Source organism: Nycticebus coucang, chromosome 21 (genome assembly GCF_027406575.1).
Source record: "Nycticebus coucang isolate mNycCou1 chromosome 21, mNycCou1.pri, whole genome shotgun sequence".
NCBI classification, from domain to species: domain Eukaryota; kingdom Metazoa; phylum Chordata; class Mammalia; order Primates; family Lorisidae; genus Nycticebus; species Nycticebus coucang.
Window position 1 is genome coordinate 7,431,185 of NC_069800.1, and position 24,935 is coordinate 7,456,119.

Consider the following 24,935-nt stretch of genomic DNA (forward strand, 5'->3'; position numbering starts at 1 on the left):
GTATGAGGTCTCTTTGATTTTACTCTAGTTTTGCCATAAAGTTCTGAATGCTGAAAAGGACCCAAATCTCCCTATACATTCACTTCATCCTACTCAATGCCTTCTGTTCAATTTTCTGGTCTGTCTGAGCAGTAAAAATGTCTATTAAATGAAGGGATATGATGGTTTCTACCATGTAGGTCTGAGAAGGATTAGGTGTTAATTGACTGAAAGTAATTTCACTTCTGTATTAAAAATAGATCACCTTCTACATCCTGAGGGATAAATATTGATTTTGTCAAACCTGTTTTTTTTTTTTCTTTTCTATTTTAGGCTATATTTCTCAGTTTAAGCAAGAGTATAAGGGGGGAATTTTTCACCAAAATCTTAAGGTTTAAAATGTAAAATATTCTATGCTTCTATAGACTAGAAAATCTTATAAACTCTTAGGTGAAAACATAAATTCTTCCAAACTCAGGTTTTTTTAGTGGCTCTCTTTTAACATGAAAATTTCATGAACATTTTTTTTTTTACAATGTATCAATAGAAATACCAGGTTTAACAAGCACAAAGCCAAGAAAACCAACGATGCCAAATACTGAATTACTATGGCACTGACCTTTGAACACGCCAGCAGGAGTTCCCTGCTGGGTGCAGATACCACGCAATGCAAAAATTTGATGAACATTTTAATAAAACATGTATAGTTTTGTGACCATCCTTGAAGTCTTTTTGGAAATAAACAAGTCATAGATAATAAATGAGTAAATTTTTTGTAAAAGTAGTAAATTTAAAGTAAAGACATTTTCTCCAAATTCTATGCTCAATGAATAGAAAAATTAAATGGCTATTTTATATGCCTTTTTTTGTACATGCATGCATGAGGAATAATTTTTTTACCAAATGTTTTAAAGACTTTCTTGGAACAAGGGAGATAACTACATTACAGTTTACTGTGCTAGCTACTGAAGATAATAGGAGCCTATAAGACACTTATTACAAATACAAAATCTCCCATAAAATTTAAGAAACAAAATAGCCAGAGTTCCTTTTGTTTTCATCTTTCTAGGTGCATCAAAAACTTCAAGACAAAAAACACAATTAAATTATCAGATATGTGGACAACCAACTGTTTGGCTGAAGACGGAGAAGGCAACACCGAGGCTGGGAAGTCCTTCATCTTGGGCTGGCCCACTCAGAACTTTGTGGCCACTTTCAAGTAAGAACCACAGCTTGTCCTGTATGTACCTTCCTGAGGTATTGTGGTCATTTCTGGGATGAGAGGAAAAACTTTAGGTCCTCTGAAACTAACAGTGCCTCCAAATGTGACCGTTTGGTATGAAATGCAAGTATTTTTATCTAATTAAGTGGTTTTTAAGTGGCTTTCTACAAACCGTTTTCTTTCCATTTTTCTTTGAAATTCACTCTCACTATAAGAGCTATTTAAATTGCTTAATTAGTGTAGTGGTACTAATAATTTGAAGTAAAATGCTTTTGTATAGAAAAATCAATGGTCATTTGCTTGTTTGACTGTATATTCAAAATTTACGTGACTAAGTTTTTCACATCTTCCCTAATTCAGATCCATATTAGGGTTAGGGTTAGTCTCTAAAATTACTTTGGCTGAAGTGTGATGTCGTGTCGGTTGAAGTGTGCTTTACCAGTCCCCAGTCAAACACAGCACCGGGTGGAACAGAGAAGGTTCCACCTTTAACGCCTGCTCTTCCGCGCGTTTGTTTCCCTGGCGAGCGTTCTGCCTAACGCTGACCTGTCTCTCTGTTTGCTTTCTGCTCCTGCTCTTTGGGGCTGGCCTTTCCCCATTAGCATTCCCCAAGCCCTACACCTGCCACTCAGAGTCCCAAGAAACCTCCAGCCAAGGACCCATTAGCGGATCTTAACATCAAGGATTTCTTGTAAACAATTTAAGGTATCTAAGACTGAGCTTTTCCTGGGGACTGTAATGATGAGCTGTACTGGGCTTCACTGTTTCAGATATATTTGGTTTTCTCTGTGTTTTGAATACCTGTCTATATCGTAATAATGTGCATGCTTTTCCTTTTGAAATTGATATTAAAAGCTATCTTTATCAATGAATTTTTAAAATCTGAATTCATAAAACTGGAAGGGAACAAAATCTCCAAATTTACCTTATCCCAAAAAGCACCAAGCTTATACTTACAAAGTACAAAGGTGCCCAAACTGCAGGGTAAATTAGAAAATTACTACTTTATTACATTATAACTGAGATTGGTAGAAAACTCACATTGACAATATTGCATTGAGAAGTCATCCAAATGTATTTGGATAGTTGTATTTTCATTCTGTTTATCCTTTTTCTTTTTTTTGTTTTTTACAGTTTTTGGCCGGGGCTGGGCTTGAACCCATCACCTCCAGCATATGGGGCTGGCGCCCTACTCCTTTGAGCCACAGGTGCTGCCCCGTTTATCCTTCTGTTGCCTCATAAAGTAAAGCTTAGTTCGTTACCTTCTGCATCTCTGCCAGCAAGCAGGATTTTAAATTTCTATTATACTAGTTTTAAATTTTGTAAATTTCATATACTTTATTACATGATTAATGGTGGACTTACAGATGGAACTTGATGAAGGAAAAGTGTGTGTTACTAACCCAGCACCTGACACAGTGGGTCGGTTCTCCACATAGAACAGTGGTTCTCAACCTTCCTAATGCTTCCTAATGCCGCAACCCTTTAATACAGTTCCTCATGTGGTGGTGACCCCCAACCATAAAATTATTTTCATTGTTAGTTCACAACTGTAATTTTGCTACTGTTAGGAATCATAATGTAAATATCTGATATGCAGGATGTATTTTCTTTTTCTTTTTTTTTTTCTTTTTTTTATTGTTGGGGATTCATTGAGGGTACAGTAAGCCAGGTTACACTGATTGCAATTGCTGGTAAAGTCCCTCTTGCAATCATGTATTGCCCCCATAAAGTGTGACACACACCAAGGCCCCACCCTCATTGTTACAAAGGGGTCACGACCCATAGATTGAGAACCACAGACATAGAACTTGCTAAATTGATAAACAGGAATTTACACACTACTTTTCCCATCCATGTACCAGTCATTAACTTCTTTGATTTTCTAAGTAGAAAATTGAAATCCTGTGATATAAACTATCCAGATGGTTTTTATCTCCACTCCACACCTGGAAGAACTGATCTAGGCAGTAAGGGATTAGCCAGAAGCCTGGCAGAAAGAGCAGAGCGCGTGTCGAGGTTCCTGGACACTGCCCATGTTGTTACACACTTACTACCTGTATTCATTAAAAGCTTCCCCTTGTGGGTGGCACCTGTGGCTCAAAGGAGTGGGGCTCTGGCCCAATATATGAGAGGCGGCAGGTTCAAACCTGGCCCAGCCAAAAAAATGCAAAAACAAAAAACTTGTGCCTGCTCATATTTTTGTGGGTTCCTACTTTGATTTTACACAATTAATAATATATCATTTTCAAGCCTACTGTCTTTCCCATAATTTCTCCATGTGTCCAATTTCCTATTCCACGTTGGGTCAGCTAACACAGGTCTAAGTGAGAAAGTGAGCACTTATTAAAGTTTCAGGAGTGACCCAGGAAACTGCAAACCGCCCTTTTACCCACATCTTTTTCCCCAAACGTGGCCTTCCTCAGATGCCAGGAACATTGACAAGTATAGGAAACCAGGTGCTCAAGACAGTCCCTGCCCTCACTGATTCACAGGAGGGGGAAGGAGAGAGGGATTGAGATGGCCGTTTGTGAAGAAGAGCAACCAAAGCAGCTGCAGGAAGACCCCAGGAGCAGGGTCAGGCAGGGATGACCAGGGTTTAGGGACAGCTGAGCCAGGGGACAAGGGGGAGTGTCTGGGAGGAGCCGTGGATAGACCGGGGATGTCCCCCATCCTCTACCACCAGTTTACTTGTATAGCGAGTGATTCATTGAGCCCCATAACTGAATAGAAGAAAAAATATTGGACGGAAGTTACCTCGGCATTCCCCACTACCACCTTTTTCTGCTTTTTAGTTTGGCTGCTCTTTTTTAAAGGTTAGCTTTAACCTTTAAACCTTGGATGTCTTGCTACTAAAATTTCTAATAAATATCTAAATTTCAATTTTTTTGTTACTATGAGTTTTATCTGAGATGAAAACATACATTGAAAGTTTTGGGTTTTTTCGTTTGTTTGTTTTTTAATTTTCTGGCTGAAAGCTTAAGCTCATTTTAAAGAATTGCGAAAAGCATATCATTGTGAATTTAATACAGGAAACTTTTGTGTACAAGTTGTACCAACTGTTAGGGTTGACTGCAAGGGAGGTAAAGTGTTTGAGGAGTATGGAATAGTCTTTTTTTTCTAATTCAAGTGCTTTTTTCTTTACAGCTGCAATTTTTGTGACTCAATAGGAATAAAAGAAACCACATGAGTTTGGAGACTTCAAATGAAACTGACGCTCAGAGTTCCAAGTGAACCACCAGTACCAAACCCAATGCTTACTCATAACTTCTCTTCTGAAAGGTGTGGCACCGCCGTGGCTATGGCCGTGGCCATGGCCATCAGGAATGTGCACCACCGTCGCTGTTATCCCTACTCTCACACTGTAGTGTATTCCGGTTATTGTGTGTCGGATGATGTAACAATGAATGGGTGTTTCTGATGCTATTAGTGCTTTTCTGAACCTTGCCCATGGAAGGATGATGTAGCTGTCATGGTGGGCCACTCAGGAAGATGTCTGTGTTTTTGAAGGTTTCAATGTCTATACAACTTTTGGACAAACCCTAAACTCTCCCCATAAATTCTCTTTTCTTCTGTATCTCTGTTACAAACGTAGTGTGATAATCTCGAATAGTAAGGAAAACACTCTTCAATACACAAAAACCTTGTTCTGTGTGGACTACATTTTTTCAATCACAGGAACTTCAACCATTGTGAGAAATGTTTATTTTTGTGGCACTGTATATGTTAAGAAATTTTATTTTTAAAAAATATAAAGGTTAAGCCCATGATAAATACTTCTCCTTGAAGCTACCTTATTAAGAATGAAAAATGGTATGGGGCGAATTCCCTATGTATCTCTGCTATATTAAAATATATATTTTAATGATATTTGACAGATTTTACATCTAAATTGACCTGTTTATTCATTCTTGGTGAAATGCACTGAAAAATGAAGGGTCTGTTTCTATCATCGTGTGCACAAGAATGCAGATGGAGATGTGCTGTTCACATGGTGATGAAGGCACCCCAAGGGGTATCAGCAACTTAAAGCCCACTGCAAATATTCTCCCTTTGTTGTGGGTTCCATTTGCATCTGCTCATTCAGCACTTCCTTGTGAGTTCTGTAAACTAGCCTTCTTCATCCCTCCACGGAGCTCAGAGCAGTTTTTGTTGTGCCATTGTGATTAGGATTTGAACTGCTTCAGAGAGCTGTCTTCCTTGCTGTGCATATTGTATTCTTTCATTTTTAATTTGTTGTCACACTGTCCGTGCTGATGGCTTGGCTTACGATTTTGATGCATAAACGAGGTCACTGTGGATCAGTGTTGCCAGTAGCGTGGCAGCTCTTCGTAAAAGCATATTGGGTTGGAAAGGTGTTTACCTATTTTTCAAATTATTTAATAGATGTTTGGTACCATTTAAAAGTGATTCTATCTGAGTTTACTGTGGGAATAACATACACTTTAATGGGGGAAACTTACCTAAAACCAATTTGGAAATGGCTTTTCTTTGTGTTTGGTTGACCAGTCAGTGCATGTGTGCCCTCTGAGATGCAATAAACTCCTAGAACAAAGAAAACACAACACAACCTTTCTCTCCGTGATTGCTTCTTAGGGAACAGGTCTGCTTCAAATGCCACACACACCGCCCACAAAAGACTAAACATTTTAAAATATGTGGCCCATGCTGATACACTTTTGATTATTTTACAAAAAAAACTAAAAAGGAGTTAAAAGAGCACTTGTAATGAGTTTTTGTTAAACACAGGACTCCATGACTGCTGCCAAATACTTGAAATTTCATATTTCAAAATATGTATTGGGGGTAAAATTCTTTTAAAATATGTAGTTAAAGTCTTGTAATTATTTTTATGAGAAGTCTCCCTGGAAGTTAAAGAATAATATGACCTTAGGTTATAATTTTCTCACACACTTTCACACAAATACTCTCATCCAAAATCTAGATTAACCTTTTTTTCAGTTTTTGGCCAGGGCTGGGTTTGAACCCACCACCTCCAGCATATGGGGCCAGCGCTATGTAGGGCTATGGGCCCCCAGCTATGGGGCCAGGGGTGTGTGGCTATCCCTTTGAGCCACAGGCGCTGACCTAGATTAACCTCCTTTAATAAAATTCAGTGAGTTTACCCTGGCAACTAGATCATGACATCTTAAAGGCCAGTCCCATCTCAAATGCAAGTATTTCTCCCATGCAACACAGTCCTACTTTTATTTTAAAACTGTCTTTGTTACCCAGCAATTGTATCCTAAGAACTTTCAGAAGCTAGTATCTGAATATATGAATTTTATAGGTTACATTTTGATAATACATTACTTTACAGGCATATTGTAATATGAATATTGTATTTTGGATTGTAAGTAATTTTGAGTTTACTGTTGCACTATTTTTTTATTTATTTTATTTATTTATTTATTTATTTATTTTTGAGACAGAGCCTCAAGCTGTCTCTCTGGGTAGAGTGCTGTGGCATCACAGCTCACACCAACCTCCAACTCCTGGGCTCAAGTGATTCTCCTGCCTCTGCCTTCCAAGTAACTAGGATTACAGGCACAACACCTGGCTATTTTTTGGTTGCAGCCATCATTGTTGTTTGGCAGGCCCAGGCTGGATTTGAACCCGCCAGTTCAAGTGTATGTGGCTGGCGCCTTAGCTGCTTGAGCCACAGGCACCAAGCCCATTGTTGTACTATTTTTTTATTTTTTTTTGGAAGAGACAGAGTCTCACTTTATGGCCCTTGGTAGAGTGCCGTGGCATAACACAGCTCACAGCAACCTCCAACTCCTGGACTTAAGCGATTCTCTTGCCTCAGCCTCCCGAGTAGCTGGGACTACAGGCGCCCGCCACAACGCCCAGCTATTTTTTGGTTGCAGTTCAGCGGGGGCCAGGTTTGAACCCGCCACACTTGGTATATGGGGCCGCGCCTTACAGACTGAGCCACAGGTGCCGCCCTGTTGTACCATTTTTATAAGCTTTTTTTCCTGCATTGAACAGCCCATTCAATTCTTAATAGGCGAAGCTGCCAGATCATCATTTTTAAATCAGATAGTGGGCTGTGCCAACACTGTCCAGTGTGTAACCACACCAACTGCCCATGGCAGGGGTGCCTGGCACTGTGCTGGCCCACACGGGGCCCTCTGCATGAAAGTACCAACCCTACCCCTGCAGGCACGTCTTGTCTCCCACTCCCTCTTGGAGCACAGCCTTCATGGGTCTTCAGCACTGACCATATCATATCATAATCAGCAGCCAGCCCACCCTGCAGGTGCCTTGTGAGCAGATGTCCCTGAATGAGCACAGCACTTAGTCCTTGGTGTGCTCTTCCCTGTCCTGGGTGCGGCTGGGCTCCCATCCTCCTCACTAGAGTATAACTCACACAGTGCGTTTATTGTCAGATGTTATGAGAGTCTCTTTGTTTTTTACTTCTAATTTATAAATTATAACTGTTTATGTTTGTGGGGCACAATGGGATGTGATGATATATGTCTACAACGTGGGACAGTAGTTAAATCAGGCTATTATACTACCTCACGGACTGGCCGTTTCTTACAATGAGAACATTTGAAACTTCCTCTCCTTTGGCAAGTATGTGAAGTAATACATTAATTGGCTCAATTTAGCCATTTCATAGTGTATGTATATTTCAAAATACCACACTATATGTCATACATTTTGTTGATTTTAAAAATTAATTAAAAGCAAAAAAAATTTACTCGTAGCAACTTTGAAATTTGCGATACACTGTGAGTAACTGTACTTCCCGGTAGATCTCAGGACTTTCCTCCCATCCAGCTGAAACGTTGCACCTGTCGGTCCCCGTCTCCCCGTCCTGACCCCGCCCAGCCCCTGCAACCACAGTCGACCCTCTACTTCTGTGAACTTGACGATTTTAGATCTCCTGTACTCAGCAGTGTTTGTCCTTCTGTGCCTGTCGTATGGCCTTCTGGGTTCACCCGTGTGGTCATGAAAGAACCCCTTCCAGGCCGAGTATGTGCACTCCAGGTGGCCCTTAGCCCTTCATTCCCTGACAGTCCCTGAGGTGAGTCCACACCTGGTCTGTTGGGTCCAGTGAGTGCCGCAGCACATAGGCGCAGGTATCTGTTCAACACAAGGATTTCAAATCCTTTTGCTATATATCCAGGAGCAGGATTGCTGGATGGGATCCTGGAGTGGTTCTGTTTTATCTGGGCTTTAATATTATTACAAATACCTCTTTTTCAGCTCATTGTAATGGAAGAACTCACACCAATTAAAACCCCATTGTGGGCAGGGGCGGTGGCTCACACCTGTAATCCCAGCACTCTGGGGGGCTCAGGTGGGTGGTTTGCTTGAGCTCAGGAGTTCCAGACCAGCCTGAGCAAGAGCCATACCCTGTCTCTAAAAATAGCCAGGTGTTGTGGCAGGTGCCTGTAGTCCCAGATACTCAGGAGGCTGAGGCAAGAGAATTGCTTGAGCCCAAGAGTCTGAGGTTGCTGTGAGCTGTGATGCCACGGCACGCTACGGAGGGCAACGAAGTACAATTCTGTCTCAAAAAAAAGAAAAAAACGTCTTGAAGATTTACATCTTTTTATATATGTCATGATTGCAAGGGTGGTTTTCTCAGCATCAAACTGTCTACTTTTCTCTATGCTACTTATTGCACTTTTAAAAAGGAACAAAGACTAAAGATTTAGAGGAGGAATCATCAGATTCAGAAGAGGAGAAGAGGATATGAAAAGAGAAATGAGAACTGGATTAGTAGAAAGATAAATTGTGCAAAGGCCTCTTTCCGCTCCTTAACGTGCACCTGTAGTTGCTCACCCCACATCTCTGCTGGAGGGAAAGGTCTGGCCTCACAGCGGGGCTTACCTGGGTTTTGTGCAGAAGCCTTGTTGAAAGTCAAAATGGGTGTTGATGTTACCACAAGGGTCACACTGGCTTGTATTTTTTAGGCAACATTTTGTAGTAGTTTGTTGTTAATCTTCTTGGGCTTTAAAGAAATTTCTGTTTCTCATACCTCGAGAGCAGCGGGTCCCATTTCTGCCTCTGTTGTTACTCAGATCTCCCCTGTGAATGGAGATGGGTACCAGGAACAGGTGTGAGCGGTTTAGGGAGAAGCACCCATCTTAGCTACTCTCTAACTTTCTGAACTGATCGCCACGTGTGACATACATGTTCAACGCTGCTGTTCTGTAATTTATTTGCAAAGCAGACATTTTCAAGCTGTTTGGTCTCAAGATCTCTTTTACCTCTTAAGATCTCTTGAGGACCCTAAACATTTATGTTTCTGTTGGTACACCTCAGTATTTACTGGGTTAGAAATTAAAACTTGAGGAACCTGTTTATTTAAAAGTAGAAATATTAACACCATTATATATTAAATAAAATATTTTCATGAAAAATTACAATTTCAAAAGAAATAATTTAGGAGAGTGGTATTGTTTTGCCACTTTTTAAATATCTCTTTAGCATTGGACTTAACAGAAATTGGCTTCTGCATTCAGACTTAACAACAGGCCATGTCAGGTAGGTGCTAGAAAATTCCACAGTGAGCGCACGTGTGAGAAAATGGCCTTCTCAGAATTATCATGAAAATGGTTTAACCTCACCACGTTATTATAAAAATAACTTTGACCTCGGCTTGGCGCCCATGGCACAGTGGTTACAGCGCCAGCTACATGCACCAAGTCTGGTGCGTTCAAATCTGGCCCAGGCCAGCTAAACAACAATGACAACTGCAACAAAAAATAGCTGGGTGTTGTGGTGGGCACCTGCAGTCCCAGCTACTTGGGAGACTGAGGCAAGATAATCTCTTAAGCCCCAGAGTTGGAGGTTGCTGTGAGCGGTGATGTCACAGCACTCTACCCAGGATGACAGCTTGAGACTCTGTCTCAAAAAAAAAAAAGTCATAAGATTGTTAACTACAATCTTTTGTAGATTCTTTTAAATAATTATCCATTTATGGTAAGTTTAAAGTGGAAAAATATATGGCCTTCTATCTTCTCTGGTGCATACTAGTATATGTTTTCTTCTCTTCTACCTTGATATTTACATGGTTTTGTGATCTAGAGTCTGGTCATGGCAGTGGTTTACATTCTAAGGAAAGCAAAAATTGCAAACTCTTGACTCTGGTCACTTAATGGGGGGGGTGAAGGGTTGGTGAGGGAAAGCCCCTTCATCAGAGAGAGGCTTCTCCGCCTTGCTTTCCAGAGACTCTTAGTATTCTGCAAATTAGATTTCTCAGGAGATCCCCAAATTGCTTCTCATGGACAGTTCTTAGAGAACTACTGTGTTGTACCCACACCACAAAGCCCAGGAAGCTGGGACTTTGAGAGTAAGGGGAGGGTGGGCAGGAGGGGGTAGTCCTTTCAGAAAAAGGCTGTGCATCACACCAGCCCTCCGGTGTGCCCAGCAGCACTCATTCAGGTCTTCAGGGACACCTGAGCTCTGCTTTTAGGAAAGTTGAGCCTTTATTTCACAAATTTAAGACAAAACAGAATGCAACTTGTTTATTACATGCAACTATTGGGTCATCTTTACAGTCTTACAGTACCATTAATAATGACAGTGACGGCTGCCTTCCAACACTTGCTCTGCACAGGGCAGTCTGCTGTGGCTACACAATTAAAGGTATTTTATTCATTTTTTCTTATTAGACCAGATTTGCTGTGTCTGTATGTGCAAAAATTGAACACAGCTGTCTGAACTTTCAATAACACGTCAGCCTTCAAAATACTCAAATATATTTTAACTGTTAAGAATTTGACGGGTGGGCGGCGCCTGTGGCTCAGTGAGTAGGGCGCCGGCCCCATATGCCAAGGGTGGCGGGTTCAAACCCAGCCCCGGCCAAACTGCAACAAAAAAAATAGCCGGGCGTTGTGGTGGGCGCCTGTAGTCCCAGTTACTCGGGAGGCTGAGGCAAGAGAATCGCTTAAGCCCAAGAGCTGGAGGTTGCTGCGAGCCGTGTGGCACTCTACCCGAGGGCGGTACAGTGAGACTCTGTCTCTACAAAAAAAAAAAAAAAGAATTTGACGGGCTTAGTAAAATATTTAGGAAGGATTTTTTTCTTAACTTTTGGGCGTAGAATTTCATTTGAGTGCAAACGAAGTTAATTCTGTTCACCACTGTTTCTCTTATTTTAAACAAGGCTATTTAAAAAAAAAATGGTTAGCTTTTTTGTCAAAAATGTTCCTATAACGCCTTCCAGAACTCTTACTGAGCATAATTTTGTGTTGCTTATCCAGTCATCATATAAACATAGCATAGATTGGTATGCCCTCACAGGCTGGTATAGTTTATAGAGGACTTGCTCAAACTCAGAAGCTCCAAACTACTAGTAATGTAATTCTGTAGTTCTTGTATACCTGTATTTTTTTCATATTGTATGATTCCATTTTCCTTAATGTTTTATTTTTAATTATTATGGGTACATAATAGTTGTTTATCTTTAAAGGTCACATGTAATATTTTGATACAGATATACAAAGTGAATTAATCAAATCAGGGTAATTGGGTATCCATCACCTCCAGCATTAATCATGTCTTTGTGTGAGGAACATTCAAATTCTGCTCTTCTAGTAATTTTATACTATGCTCTTACTTGTTGATTATAGTCACTTGGTTGTGCTATCAAATATTGTTCCTTCTAAGTATATTAGCTATTAATATAGTTATGTATCATTATATATATTTTATAACTATATTTTACACCATTAACCACCCCCTCTTCATCCCCTCCCCACTTCCCTTCCCACCCTCTGGGAACCATCCCTCCACCCTCTGACTCCAGGAGATCAGCTGTTTTTCCTGTTCAGCTCCCACACACCAATGAGAGCACATGAGCTGCTCTTCCCTACAGGGCTTATTTATTTCCCGGTACGCGTGTCCTCTGGTCAGCAGCTCAGTCCTCTGTCTATGCCCACCCCCCTGCACTGGGACTGCCCTGGACTTGTCTCAGCAGCAGCCTCTAATTTTACTTTGAGAGAGCAGATAACTACACTTGTTAAGACTATTTTCAGAGTAAAAATAATTTTGTGGTGCCTATTTTGGTTATTCAGAAGACACAATTTTTTACTCAACATTTTTGTTATATTTTAGAGACTTGAAATTATCAGAAAAGGAAATTCTAGATCAGTGAAATGTTAATGGTGTGGTGTCTTACAAATTACTGATGAAAGTAAGTGTAGCCTATAGAGAGGAATAAGAAAAACGAGCAGGAACTGGGCTGAGCAAAATCTAAGAGCAGAGATTTTCAACTGGCGAGAGGATCTCAAGATGTGCCACAAAATTTTTAAAGATCATCAGTTAAATTATTTTTGAAACAAGTTCAAAGCATAGTAAGTATATATTTTTTACTCTTTTGGGGGGGCAGGAGGATCAACATAATTTCCGTGTGCCATGGAAGTTTAACTAGAGGTTCTAGTGTGAGATCAGATGTGTTCTAGCTGTGAGATAAGAAAGGTTGAAAACACTGGAGGTGGCGGGTTCAAACCCAGCCCCAGCCAAAAAAAAAGACACTGGCCACAGGCAACTTTCTGTTTTCAAAGCATTCCTCTTCCCTGTGCCACGCCTGAGAGCACACACACTCATCAGTGTATGAATATATGTACAGGATGTCAGTAACATAAATACAAGTTTGACTATTAGTAAGATAGGGATTGAAATGTGACAATACGATCTCTTTATTAAATGATTTTTAACAGGTTCACATTATTTAAAAATGAACATTTGCTTTGAAGTTCAGCTATTTTGGACGCCACTTATAAAATCATTTATCATAATATACTCAAATACCCCTTTGCATGCTAGTCAAGAATATAGCTCCCCACTATTAAAAAATAGTAATAAGTAAAATAAATTTGAATCCTAGTAGAATCAGGGACTTGAGTGTATCATGGGAAAAGAGACTGTGGCCCAAGAAACTTCCAGAAAGAGCACACCAGAAATCATCCTGCAGTTCCGAATTTTAGGGTGCCTTGATTGATGGATCACTGGAACTCTTCAAACACAACGCCCCAAACTGCCCCCCTTACAGTCATCGGCACCTGAATGTCCACACTGGTGCCTGTCCGTGTTTTCTCCCAGGGCAAACACGGCTCATGCTGCGTGGCCAGAGTCACCCAGGAAAATAACCAGAATCTTCTTTAAAAACTCATATTTGGACCTCCTGGTGCTTACCACAGGCTGTGTTCTTACACTGACTGTATAGAAAGAGGAGGCAGAATAAACCTACCCTATGTACACCCCAGCCCAGACCCCATGCCTGGTCTGTATTGTGAATGGGGGAACATGGAAAAAAAAAAAAAACTCATATTTGTAATCTATATTCATTTTTAGGAAAGAATATATCTAAAACTACTAATTGGAGAAGTCCCCAAAATAACATGCCTATGGCCCTAGTGAAGAAAGGTGAACTTTCTCAAGCAGAAAAAGTTATAGATTATAGAATTCTTTGTCCAAAAAATACAGCACCTCGCACCTAATAGAAAGTATACCACAAAACGATGTTTTGAATATAGGATCATTTCCTATGCATACATGAGAAATCCGCATTTAAGTAAAAAAGACATTTGAGATCCCCAAATGTCCCAGCTTCTCTATTTCTAAACTAGGTTCATTTCATAGAACAAAGTATTTTACCTATTTTAAAATAATACACACTGCATATTGCTTTTCCTCAAGGCAGTAAAATAGTTAATGGTTTTGTTTATAAAGCTTGCTATTTCTTCTGCTTTTTTATTTTTGAAAATTTAAAAAAAAAATAAAACCCACTAGATTTCTCAGACCCCGAAGACATACTATGGGGCACGAGGCCACCGGCACCGTCTCGGAGTAGGCGTCCAGGGCTGACCCTGACTGTGTCAACACCTGTCTCTGCTCGTGCACCTTCACATTTAATGCGACTGGCACCCGCTAGATTCTTGTAGAGTGGGGCCCTGAGAATACATCCATTTCTAGCACCGGGTGAAAGTTTTAAAGTGTCTAATGTTTAAGAAAGCATAAGTAAACGAAACTTTCCCCATTCCTGACACCCAGAAAGAGCACATCCTCGGCACCAAAGTACCACCTGCTTTCAATATCGGCACCTACACATTTTTAAAGATATGAAAATCTTCTAATTTTGGAAACAATGCATTTGTAAAAACGTTGAATGCTATGGGCAGGGTTCGGGGTGGCAGGTGGAGGCTCGTCCCGGGAAGCCGCCGCGTTGCGGTCATCCCCAGATCCGCCGTCCCCGCACTGCCCGTGGTCAGCCGTAGGCACAGCGCGCGGCGTCGACACCCACCCAGCGGCAGATCTGCGCGAACTTGAGCGGCGTGACGCGCACCGCCACGTTGTAGTCCCGGGCGACGCCGTGCACGCGCACCTGCTGGGGGCCCCCCGAGTACACGGCGATGACTTTGCACCGCCAGGTCTTGCCGTCCGGGTCCCGCAGGCGCAGGAAGACTCCGGTGCCCGCTGAGCCCGCCTCGGTGTCGCAGTGCTGGTAGAGGAAGTCGCCAGCCGCGTCGGACACGCTGCAGAAGCGGTAGACGAGCTGGCCGTCCCTGTCGCTGTCGAAGCCCGAGAAGTGGATCATGCCGCTGGACAGCCGGGCGCGACCAGGCTCACGCCCAGCAACATGTGCCGCCGGCCGCAGCCCCAGCAGCGCGTAGTCGAAGTCCAGTCCCGGGGCCGCGCCGCCCGCCTGCGCCCAGCCTCGCAGCACCTGCGTGCTCGCCACCCGCGTCCGCTGGAAGGCGTCGCCCGGGGCCTGCGCCCCGCGCCTGCGCCCTCCCCGGCCCGCGGCCCGCGGCGCCCCCGGGCGGTCGTCCCCGGCCTCGCTCCCGCTCCTCCGGGGACCCCGCCGCCTCCTACCGGCGCCCCGGGCCCTCGCCCTGAGCACCCCGATCCTGAGCCTCGGGCACCCGCGGACGTAGTCCTTCCTGCCCGTCGTGCATGCAGTGGGCCGCGGTCAGCACGTGCTGTGGGGACACCAGGATGTCGCTGCAGCCCGTTGACAGCTTCATGGCGCTGCCGAACGGGAAGCTGGTCGAGAACCTTCAGTCCACCATGCTGAACCTGCTGTCATTCCCGAACACCTGCACCGCCTCCGGGCCGGCGCGCGCCCCCTGCTGGCATTCCGAGCCCCTTCCCGGGCCAGGCCCTCGACCTTCACCCTGGTCAAGGTCCGGGTGCCGTTCTTGAAGACTGTCTCGTAGGACAGGTGATCCTCCAGCTCCGAGAGGCTGTGAGCCCCGAGCTCCTGCTGGCTTGTGAGGCCACACGCTCTGGACACCGCTGCCCACGCGTACGCCTGGAAGGTGGGGCTGGGCAGCTGGACGGTCTGGTCACTGACGATCCGGGGCACTTTACTCAAATGCCACTTGAGATCCTCTTCTGTGTCAGACCCATCAGGGAGTGCCCACCCAGGGGTGAAAAAAAACCAGCCAAAACAGCAGATTTCCCATTTTGATCTTCTATTTTGTCCTTAAAAATAAAGAAATAGAAGTTACAATGGTGGCTTTTTTAAGTGTTACTTACCATTCCTGGAGGCCTTGAGTCCTCAGAGCACCATCACCAAGCGAGAGCTCTCATTTTCACCTGGCTTCCAGTTGACTGATGTTAGGTAAACACAGCTAAGCTGGCTTCTTCAGACTCCAAGTTCAGAAGATTGTTTTTCCCTAGCCTCCCTTGTCCCACCCCCACTGGCCTCCTCCACCTCCCTCCCCTAACAGCCTAGTGCCAGGGGCTGCAGAAAACTGGGTCACTCTGTGGCCTAAGCCACATCCCCTCCTCCCTGGATCTCCTACAACCTTATTTCCAAATAATTTTGAAATAAAGACAGCAGATGTCCAGCTGACTGTCCTCACACTTGACTCCTTAAAAGCAAGGATCACGTAAATTCCTCGCCTCTACAGTGCAAATGTCTAGCACAGAGCTCAGGACATGTTCCTTTGTGGAAATTGTGTGTTATCCAGGGTTTACAGCCCAAGCTGATGTGATGGTCCCTGCAAATCACTGGATAATGGTCTAAAACCAGAAGTCTTAGAAATAAATAAACGGGTCAGTCTGCTATTGATCTGCTTTAGTTTTTTATGGGACCTCTGGTCATAAAAATAAAGTCCAGCCCAGGCCATTCTATGCCAAAGTGAGAAAGATGCATTTAACAAACAAAATTTGTGAGCTGGGGAGCCCAGCGCAGTAGCTCACACGGGTAGTCCCAGCACTCTGGGAGGCTGAGGTGGGTGGATCACCTGAGCTCAGGAGTTTGAGACCAGCCTGAGCACACAAGTTTTTCTACTAAAAACAGAAAAACTAGGCGGGAGTTGTGGCAGGCACCTGTAGTCCCAGCTACTTGGGAGGCTGAGACAAGAGGATCTCCTGAGCCCAAGATGTTGAGGTTGCTGTGAGCTACAATGCCACAGCACTCTATCCAGGGCACAGAGTGAGACTGTCTCAAAAGAAAAAAAAAAAACTACATTCACAACCACCGTCTAAGCAAAGCAACATACAAAATAATTTTGGGGTGGGCTTTCACTGTATATTAAAGGTAGTTGTAGGAATCTATGGAGCACAGGCTGTGGTTCCAGGTTGGTCCCTGGGAGAATGTGATAGTGATTGGAGTGTAGTCCCTTCTCATCACAGGTCTCAGGCCCCGCAAGTGGTGCTTCTGTGTTGTTTAGATACTGTTAGAGAGGCCAGTACTTGGTAAGTTACACAGTACCTCATACCTCACATCTTCTAGCCCTCTTCTCTTCTGGGGGCTCTTTGGCATGTGGGGGGATCTATTTAGGAAGAGTGGTGTTCATCAGGCATGGCCTGAGGTGCAGGTAGTGGTGGCCCTCTTTGGAGCAGCAGTTTCACACGTGTCAGCATTATTGGTCAGCTCTGCTCTGATAGTTAAAATATTTTTTACTAGTAGTTAAAATATGAAGGCTTAGTAAATGATTTGTACTTTGTATAAAGCAGAAGCAATTCAAGGTTAGATTATTCCTATGATATCTTCACTCTTGATGCTTTCCAACAGGAATTCTTTGCAGGGATAAAGTGAATGCAGGATATTAGCAGCAGCTGCAGCCTGGGTGCACACAGGCCACGGTCGGCTGGGACGCAGAGTTGAAAACAGCATTCCTGGATGTGGGAGTTTATTTCAACATATCCAAGTGCACGATTTTATTAACAAAAGAGTAACATTCTTTTATTAAAACAAAAATGTATACTACATTAACCTATGTATTGTTTAAGCATGATGTATCCACTGTAACATGACATAATTAATTTGAGCCATTATACATTTGAGAATATTAAGCAAGTTTAGAATAATCTTTATCGTGACTTGGCATCAACAAAATTGTATACAAGTATTGCAGTTTTCATTTTTTTATCTTCTCATACTTGTATGCTGGGTAATGTTGATTCTGATTAAAATTAGACTGTAGTACTTGCTAAAAAGCTAGTAATTCCTTTTATTTTAAGGAAAGTATTCTTCTGTAGATAGTGTTGATATTGTTTTTAAAAATCAATACAAGTACATACTTTAGGGGAAAGCCTGTACTCATGTCCCAATATCTTCTAAACATCACCACTGCAAATTTGAATTTATACAAAGCAGTAATTATATTAATTAATGGTTTCTTTCATCTTCTATGCAATTTTCACAAAGAATATTTCATCATTTTGATTTAATTGGAATGAAAAAGTCTCATAATGTGGTAACAATACTGAGCCCTTAATATTGTAGTTCCCAAGATGAAAAATTATGTTCTTGACTATATATATAATATATGTTCTTGACTATATATATTTTTGTTTTCTTTTGAGACAGAGTCTTATTCTGTTGCCCTTGGTGGAGTGTCATGCATCATAGCTCAAAGCAACCTCATACTCTTGGGCTCAAGCAAACCTCTTGCCTCAGACTCCCAAATAACTGTGACTATAGGAGCCCACCACAACACCCAACTAGTTTTTCTATTTTTAGTAGAGACAGGGTCTTGCTCTTGCTCAGGCTGGCCTTGAACTCCTGAGCTCAAGCGATCCACCTGCCTCAGCATTCCATAGTGCCAAAAGTACAAGGGTGTGGTTCTTAGAAAAATTTTAATCAAGGGAGTGTTTTGTGGGTGGAAAACATTTTTTTAATTGGTTCTTCATTTAGCCCCTTAGACAACAGCTGTCCTTTATGTACTTAACATATGATTTAATTGGCTGGGTGCAGTGGCTCACACCTGTAATCCTAGCACTCTGTGAGGCCAAGATGGGTGGATTGCTTGAGCTCAGGAGTTGGAGACCAGCCTGAGCAAAATTGAGGACCCCCCACCCCCTGTCTCTACTAAAAATAGAAAAACTGAGTCAAGAGAATCACTCGAGCCCAAGACTTGGAGGTTGCTGTGAGCTATAATGCCACAGCACTCTACCCAGGACAACAGCTGTCTCAAAAAAAAAATATATATATATAAATATATATACAAATATATATATATACAAATATATATATATAAATATATATATATAGTAGGCTCGGCACCTATACCTGTAGTGGCTAAGGCATCATTTTAAGCTGAAGGGTTTGAATCCAGCCCGGACCTGACAAACAACAATGACAACTACAACCAAAAAATAGCCGGGTGTTGTGGTGGGCACCTGTAGTCCCAGCTATTTGGGAGGCTGAGGCAAGAGAATCACTTAAGCCCAGGATTTGGAGGTTGCTGTGAGCTGTGATGCCACAGCACTCTACGCAGGGTGACAGCTTGAGGCTCTGTCTCAAAAAAAAAAAAAAAAGAGTTCTTAAAAAAATAGTAATAATATATGATCTTATTGAAGACCCACATCAGGAGACAGGTGACCATAAAGTTCACGTGCAGTTTTAAATTGCACACTACTTTAAATCCCACACAGATTTTATAGCCACCTGTGTAGACGCTCACTCTGTGTGACACCTGACTTTAACGACCTGAGGGTGATCACCAGGTCAAAGGCTTCCCCAGGTAAAATTGTGGATGTCTAAATAGTGGTATTATTTCCCCTGTTTTTTTTTTTTTCCTGTATTATTTAATTTAGTCTTGCAACTTTTTAGCTACTTAGGGATCAGAAAGACAGAATGTAAATATTAAGTGATAAATAACATGACAATATTTTGCTATACATATCATCGAACTAGGATACAGATGTCAAACAGAATTTCCATACTCGATAACACATGTGCCCCATGTGATAATTCTGTAGCCAGAATTTTAAGAAAGCCAATCAAATCAGGTGTGGTGCACGCCTGTTAGTCCCAGTGACTCACAAGCCTGAGGCGAGAGGATCACCTGAGCCCAGGATTCAAGGCTGTAGTGAGCTATGATCCTCCCACTACACTCCAGCCTGGGTGAAAGAGTGAGACCCCATCTCTAAAAAAAAAAAAAAAAGGAAACGAGAGGGGAGGGGAGGAAAAGCCCCATTAGAATTGAATTGTATTCAAGTATAATTTCATTTTTGGATGCTTATCTCTCACACTAATTTTTATTTATTTATTTTTTGAGACAGAATCTCACGATGTCACCCTAGGTAGAGTGCCGTGGCGTCACAGCTCACAGCAACCTCAAACTCTTGGGCTTAAGTGATTCTCTTGCTCAGCCTCCCAAGTAGCTGGGACTACAGGCGCCTGCCACAATGCTTGGCTAATTGTTGTTGTTGTTGTTGTTGTTATTGTTGTCCAGCAGGCCCTGGCCGGGTCCTTACCCCCAACTCCGGGCCATGTGGCTGGTGCCCTAACCATTGAGCTACAGGTGCTGAGCCTCCCACTGATTTTTTTTTTTTTTTTTTTTTTGTAGAGACAGACTCACTTTATGGCCCTTGGTAGAGTGCCGTGGCCTCACACAGCTCACAGCAACCTCCAACTCCTGGGTTTAAGCGATTCTCCTGCCTCAGCCTCCCGAGTAGCTGGGACTACAGGCGCCCGCCACAACGCCCGGCTATTTTTTGGTTGCAGTTCAGCCGAGGCCGGGTTTGAACCCGCCACCCTCGGTATATGGGGCCGGCGCCTTACCGACTGAGCCACAGGCGCCACCCCCTCCCACTGATTTTTAAATCTGTTATTCTCGTCAGAGACCTCAGCCAATACTTTGGAAATTGTCAATACCATCAGTCCCTTTTAAACCAAATGATAATACCAGTGACATAGGCCTCATTTCCCACCAAGTGTGTACTTAGGTGAACATTCTCACAGCAGGTGAGAACGGTGGCTCAGAGCCCAAATCCTGGTTGCTCACCAAAGGAAGACTGGACCTCTGGGTCTCAGATCCCTGACCAGGAGGAGCACTGACGTCCCCTTGGAGCTCGTCGAAAATGCTCATTGTCCAGCCTGAGCCTACTGATAGAAACTCTCCTGAGGGAGGTGGGGGGTCTCCCCACTGTGATGCCCCTGATCCTCGGTGGTGCCTGAGGCCCTGGTGCAGCAGCTTGAGCCTCACCCCAAAGGCAGGAAGGCAGCCTTCCTGGGGACAGTGGCTGACCTGGCTTTCTAGTGACAGCTGCTTGTCTCTGAAGCCCTGTCCTTTGAGGGAGCTCTGTCTCGGGCACCACTGCAAGACCAGCCTTGCCCACATCTTTCCTTGGCCCTGGGCAGGGCAGAGCTGGATAATGCAGCCTCAGAATCCCAGTAATAAGAGGACACATGTGCCCCATGTGATAATTCTAATTCTAAATTCAGCCTGTCTAATTTGCCCTGTAATTTAAAATTGGACAAACGCTTAAGGGCACTTTCTTTTGGATAATCTAAGTTTGTCTTGTGGTAAAACGTCAATGCAACAATAAAGGACCGTCCATCACACACGCCCTTCATTCCAAAGCTCTCACTCGCCCACCTAAGGGGGCAGAGGCCCAGCTGGTGGGGCACCAGCATTGACATTTTGAAAGCTCTGAAGTCCTTTTCAACCCCCAGACCCTGTTTTTTCTTGTCTTCCATTATAATTGTGACCTTCACTGTCAAGGTCCAAATACCTTTGATTTGGGGCTTTGAATTCCAGTTCTGGTTAGCAGAAGTGCAGTGGCAGCCCTCAGTCTCCAGCGGGGGTCAGGACATGCGCAGCTAGTCTGGGGCAGGGAAGGTCATGAAGACAAGACGGCGGGGAGGGGTCAGCACACAGACAGCTGGTCCCAGGTGCTCATGAAGAGAGATGAGATTCATCCACAGCGAAAATGTATGCTCTGTGATGGACCTACAGACGTCATCCCAGTGTGTGCATTAACATGTCTGCTAACAGAAGTGGCCACACACCCCCACAGGAGACAGCTCACTGTTTCCATCCTCTTGTTGTTTATTTATGATTTCTTAGAACTGTACTGCTGACAGCTTCCAGAATATGTGCATATGGACTAGCGCTGGGGCCTTAGGTACAGACCAGGGAGGGAGAAGACTCAGGCTCCACTTCCAGGCTCTCTTCGCATGGCCACCTGCAGCACATGGCCTGTTCCTTCCTCATCTGCAAAGTGGGGACAAGGCTAATCTCCCACTCCTAATGTTCACCGGGAGATTAAATGAGGTGATACCTGCAAAGAATTACTACCGAGCTCAGGACATAGTACACGTATAGATTTTACAATTAATGTTCTACCTTAATGGGTGAACTAGTAACACTTTAAAATAGGCTGTCGTATAAGCCAAAATGAGAGAACCTGTAGTTTTCTAAAAAGTCAGTTTTAAAGTCAAATATTTTTATTTCAAGATAGTTTCCAAATCACTATAAAATTCTGCTTTTCTTTGTTCAAGGACAGCTTCATTTTAGAAACTTCCCAAATGAATGCTTTCCTAATTACTCACGTCTATGAATATCAGCGGCTCTGTTGTGTATCTTTTTCTTTGCTGTTAAACTTGAGTACGATTAAACATCACCCAGCCACAAAAGACTTAAGTTGTATTTCCACATCTTATTTATAGCCTGGATCTACATTAGGAATTCTGGAACTGTATCAGACCCACAGCCTAAAAAGACAAAAGTTGATGTCAAAATAGTTACTCTAAGAGAGTGAATTACAGTGAAAGAAAAACCTGACTTTTGAATGAGTCTCTCTAGAGCAGCAATCCCCCACCTTTGCACCAGGAACTGGTTTCAATTGGAAGACAATTCTTCCATGGACTGGTAAGGAAGGGCGTTAGATTCTCATAAGGAGTGCACAGCGGTGTGCAGTCGGGCTCATGCTCCTGTGAGAATCTGATGTGGCAGGAGCTGGAACTCAGGCAGTGGTGAGAGTGACCAGAGCAGCTGTAAATACAGATGAAACTTGGCTCACTGAAGCCGAGCTGCTCACCCCTGCTGTGTGCCCCAGTTCCTAACAGGCCACAGACCAGCAGCTGTCTGCAGCCCAGGGCTGGGGAGCACACATCTGGAGCAAACAGAAGTTTACTATGACATGACAGAGTTATGTTCTTGAGGTTCAGCCCCTCTTTTGTTTTCTGTTTTTTATTTTTAACTTGAGAAGTTTATAGTCTAGATTAGGCAGGGCAGATCAGATGGTTGGCCAATATATTAAAAATATTTCAAATTAAATATTTCTTCTGTACATGGATGAAAATGGAGATGCTGACTCCCTAGCAAGGATCTGGACCCAGCAGCTTTCCTCACCAGGCAACAAGCACCAGCCCAGGCCTCCCTCCTCACCTGTCCCTCACCACACAGGAGGCCCACACCAGCTCAGGCCTCCCTTCCAGCCCATCCCTCACCACGTGGCACCAGCCCAGGCCTCCCTCCCCGCCTTTCCCTCACCACATGGCACCAGCTCAGGCCTCCCTCCCCGCCTGTCCCTCACCACGTGGCATCAGCCCAGACCTCCCTCCCGCCTATCCCTCACCATGTGGCACCCTCCCAGGCTTCCCTTCCCACCTGAGCCTCACCACGTGACAGGCCCATAGCAGCCCACGCCTCCCAAAATTATCCACATGCTCATCCCCAGAACCTGTGAGTATGTTTCTTACACAGTGAAAGAGACTGTGCTAATGTGATTAGCTTAGGGATTTTGAGATGAGGAGGGAAGCTTGGGTTATCCAGGTGGGTCCAATGGAATCGCAGGCCTCCTTAAGGAAGGGGCCGGTGGGTTAAGAGTGAGAGAACTGTGAACCGGAATGGAGGTCGGAGTGACACAGAGCCACCAGTCTAAGGGTGGACGGCCTCTACTGCCACCAAAGGTAAGGAACAGTTCTCTCCTGGAACTTCCACAGGAATAGTCCTACTGACCCACTTCAGACTTCTGAACTCCAAGTGGATAATAAATTTGTGTTGTTGTTAGACACTATGTTTTTAATGATTTATTACGGTAGAAATGGGTGATTATTTGTAAAGGTGAGAATCTAGTTTCTGAAATTGTCTGCACTGTGACACCACTGCACTCTAGCCCCAGGAAACAGAGAGAAATAGTGACTCAAACAATGAAATAGAATAAAATTGTACGTGCTCAGTGTTTAGAAAGAAAGAAATTGTAAGAGTGATATAAAGTGGAAAAGAGAGCTTCATGTGACTCAAAACATCAATGAAGTTCTTTTTTTTTTTTTTTTTTCTTTCCTGTTTTTTTTTGGCCAGGGCTGGGTTTGAACCCGCCATCTCTGGCATATGGGACCAGCATCCTACCCCTTTGAGCCACAGGCGCTGCCCATCAATGAAGTTCTTTTTTTTTTTTTTTTATTGTTGGGGATTCATTGAGGGTACAATAAGCCAGGTTACACTGATTGCAATTGTTAGGTAAAGTCCCTCTTGCAATCATGTCTTGCCCCCATAAAGTGTGACACACACCAAGGCCCCACCACCCTCCCTCCTTCCCTCTTTCTGTTTCCCCCTAACCATAATTGTCATTAATTGTCCTCATATCAAAATGAGTACATAGGATTGAGTACATAGGATTCATGCTTCTCCATTCTTGTGATGCTTTACTAAGAATAATGTCTTCCACGTCCATCCAGGTTAATACGAAGGATGTAAAGTCATCAATGAAGTTCTTTTTAAGGAAAATTTGACATGCAGTTTTAAAACTAAAATCAGAAGATGGTGATACCACTTCATAGTGGTAAAGTAGTAGTAATTCTAGAGAAACACAGGAAATGGAACTAGGGTTGATAAATTTGATAAATTTGGTTATCAGCAAACACACACCTGGGGCTTACCCTGCTATGCATCACCTCAAAGCTTTTTTTTTTTTTTTTTTAATCTTTTTAGAGGCAGGGCCTCTAATCTGTCACCCCATCCGGAGAACAGTGGGGTGACCATTCTTCACTGCAACCTTGAACTCCTGGATTCAAGGGATCTTTCCACCTCTGGCTCGCAAGCAGCTAAGACTACAGGTGTGTGCCATCATGCCCGGCTTTCAAAGCCTTTATTTAAAAAACAATCTTTGATGGTCCTTCTTAACTATTGAGTTGGACTAGAAAATGTCTAAGATCTCTTTCAGCTGTAAAGTCCTGCAGTAAACCACAAACCAGAAAACACAAGTACCAGAAATTTACCCATCAAGGATCATTCCTAGTCTTTCTGGGGGTAGGAATGCGCCTGCTATCCACGTTACTACCATCAGATGGCAAAGCTAGCCCAATAACGCAAATCTAAGCAGGTGTTTACATCGTTTACATTCACCCAGCTGTGGAATAGATGTTATTTTTTTAAAACTTGTGGGATTCCATAGAGGGGGGAATGTCTAACTGGCTAATAATAATATACAAAATAGTTGTCACATATGGAATTTATTACGTTTAGAAAACCCACTTACAGACCACTGAGCCCATCCTGATGAACGGAGAGCTGATAATACTGTCTCC

At 43.3% G+C, this 24,935-nt stretch overlaps 2 non-coding genes across 2 annotated transcripts; one reads left to right on the forward strand and one right to left on the reverse strand.

The window, feature by feature from the left end:
* Positions 1–512: 512 nt before the first annotated feature.
* Positions 513–651, reverse strand: LOC128574362 (small nucleolar RNA SNORA8). Its single transcript, XR_008376734.1, has one exon. It is a non-coding gene; the product is annotated as a small nucleolar RNA SNORA8 (small nucleolar RNA).
* A 12,686-nt stretch (positions 652–13,337) lies between these two features.
* On the forward strand, positions 13,338–13,469 carry LOC128574382 (small nucleolar RNA SNORA51). The gene has a single exon (XR_008376750.1). It is a non-coding gene; the product is annotated as a small nucleolar RNA SNORA51 (small nucleolar RNA).
* The last annotated feature ends 11,466 nt before the right edge of the window (positions 13,470–24,935 follow it).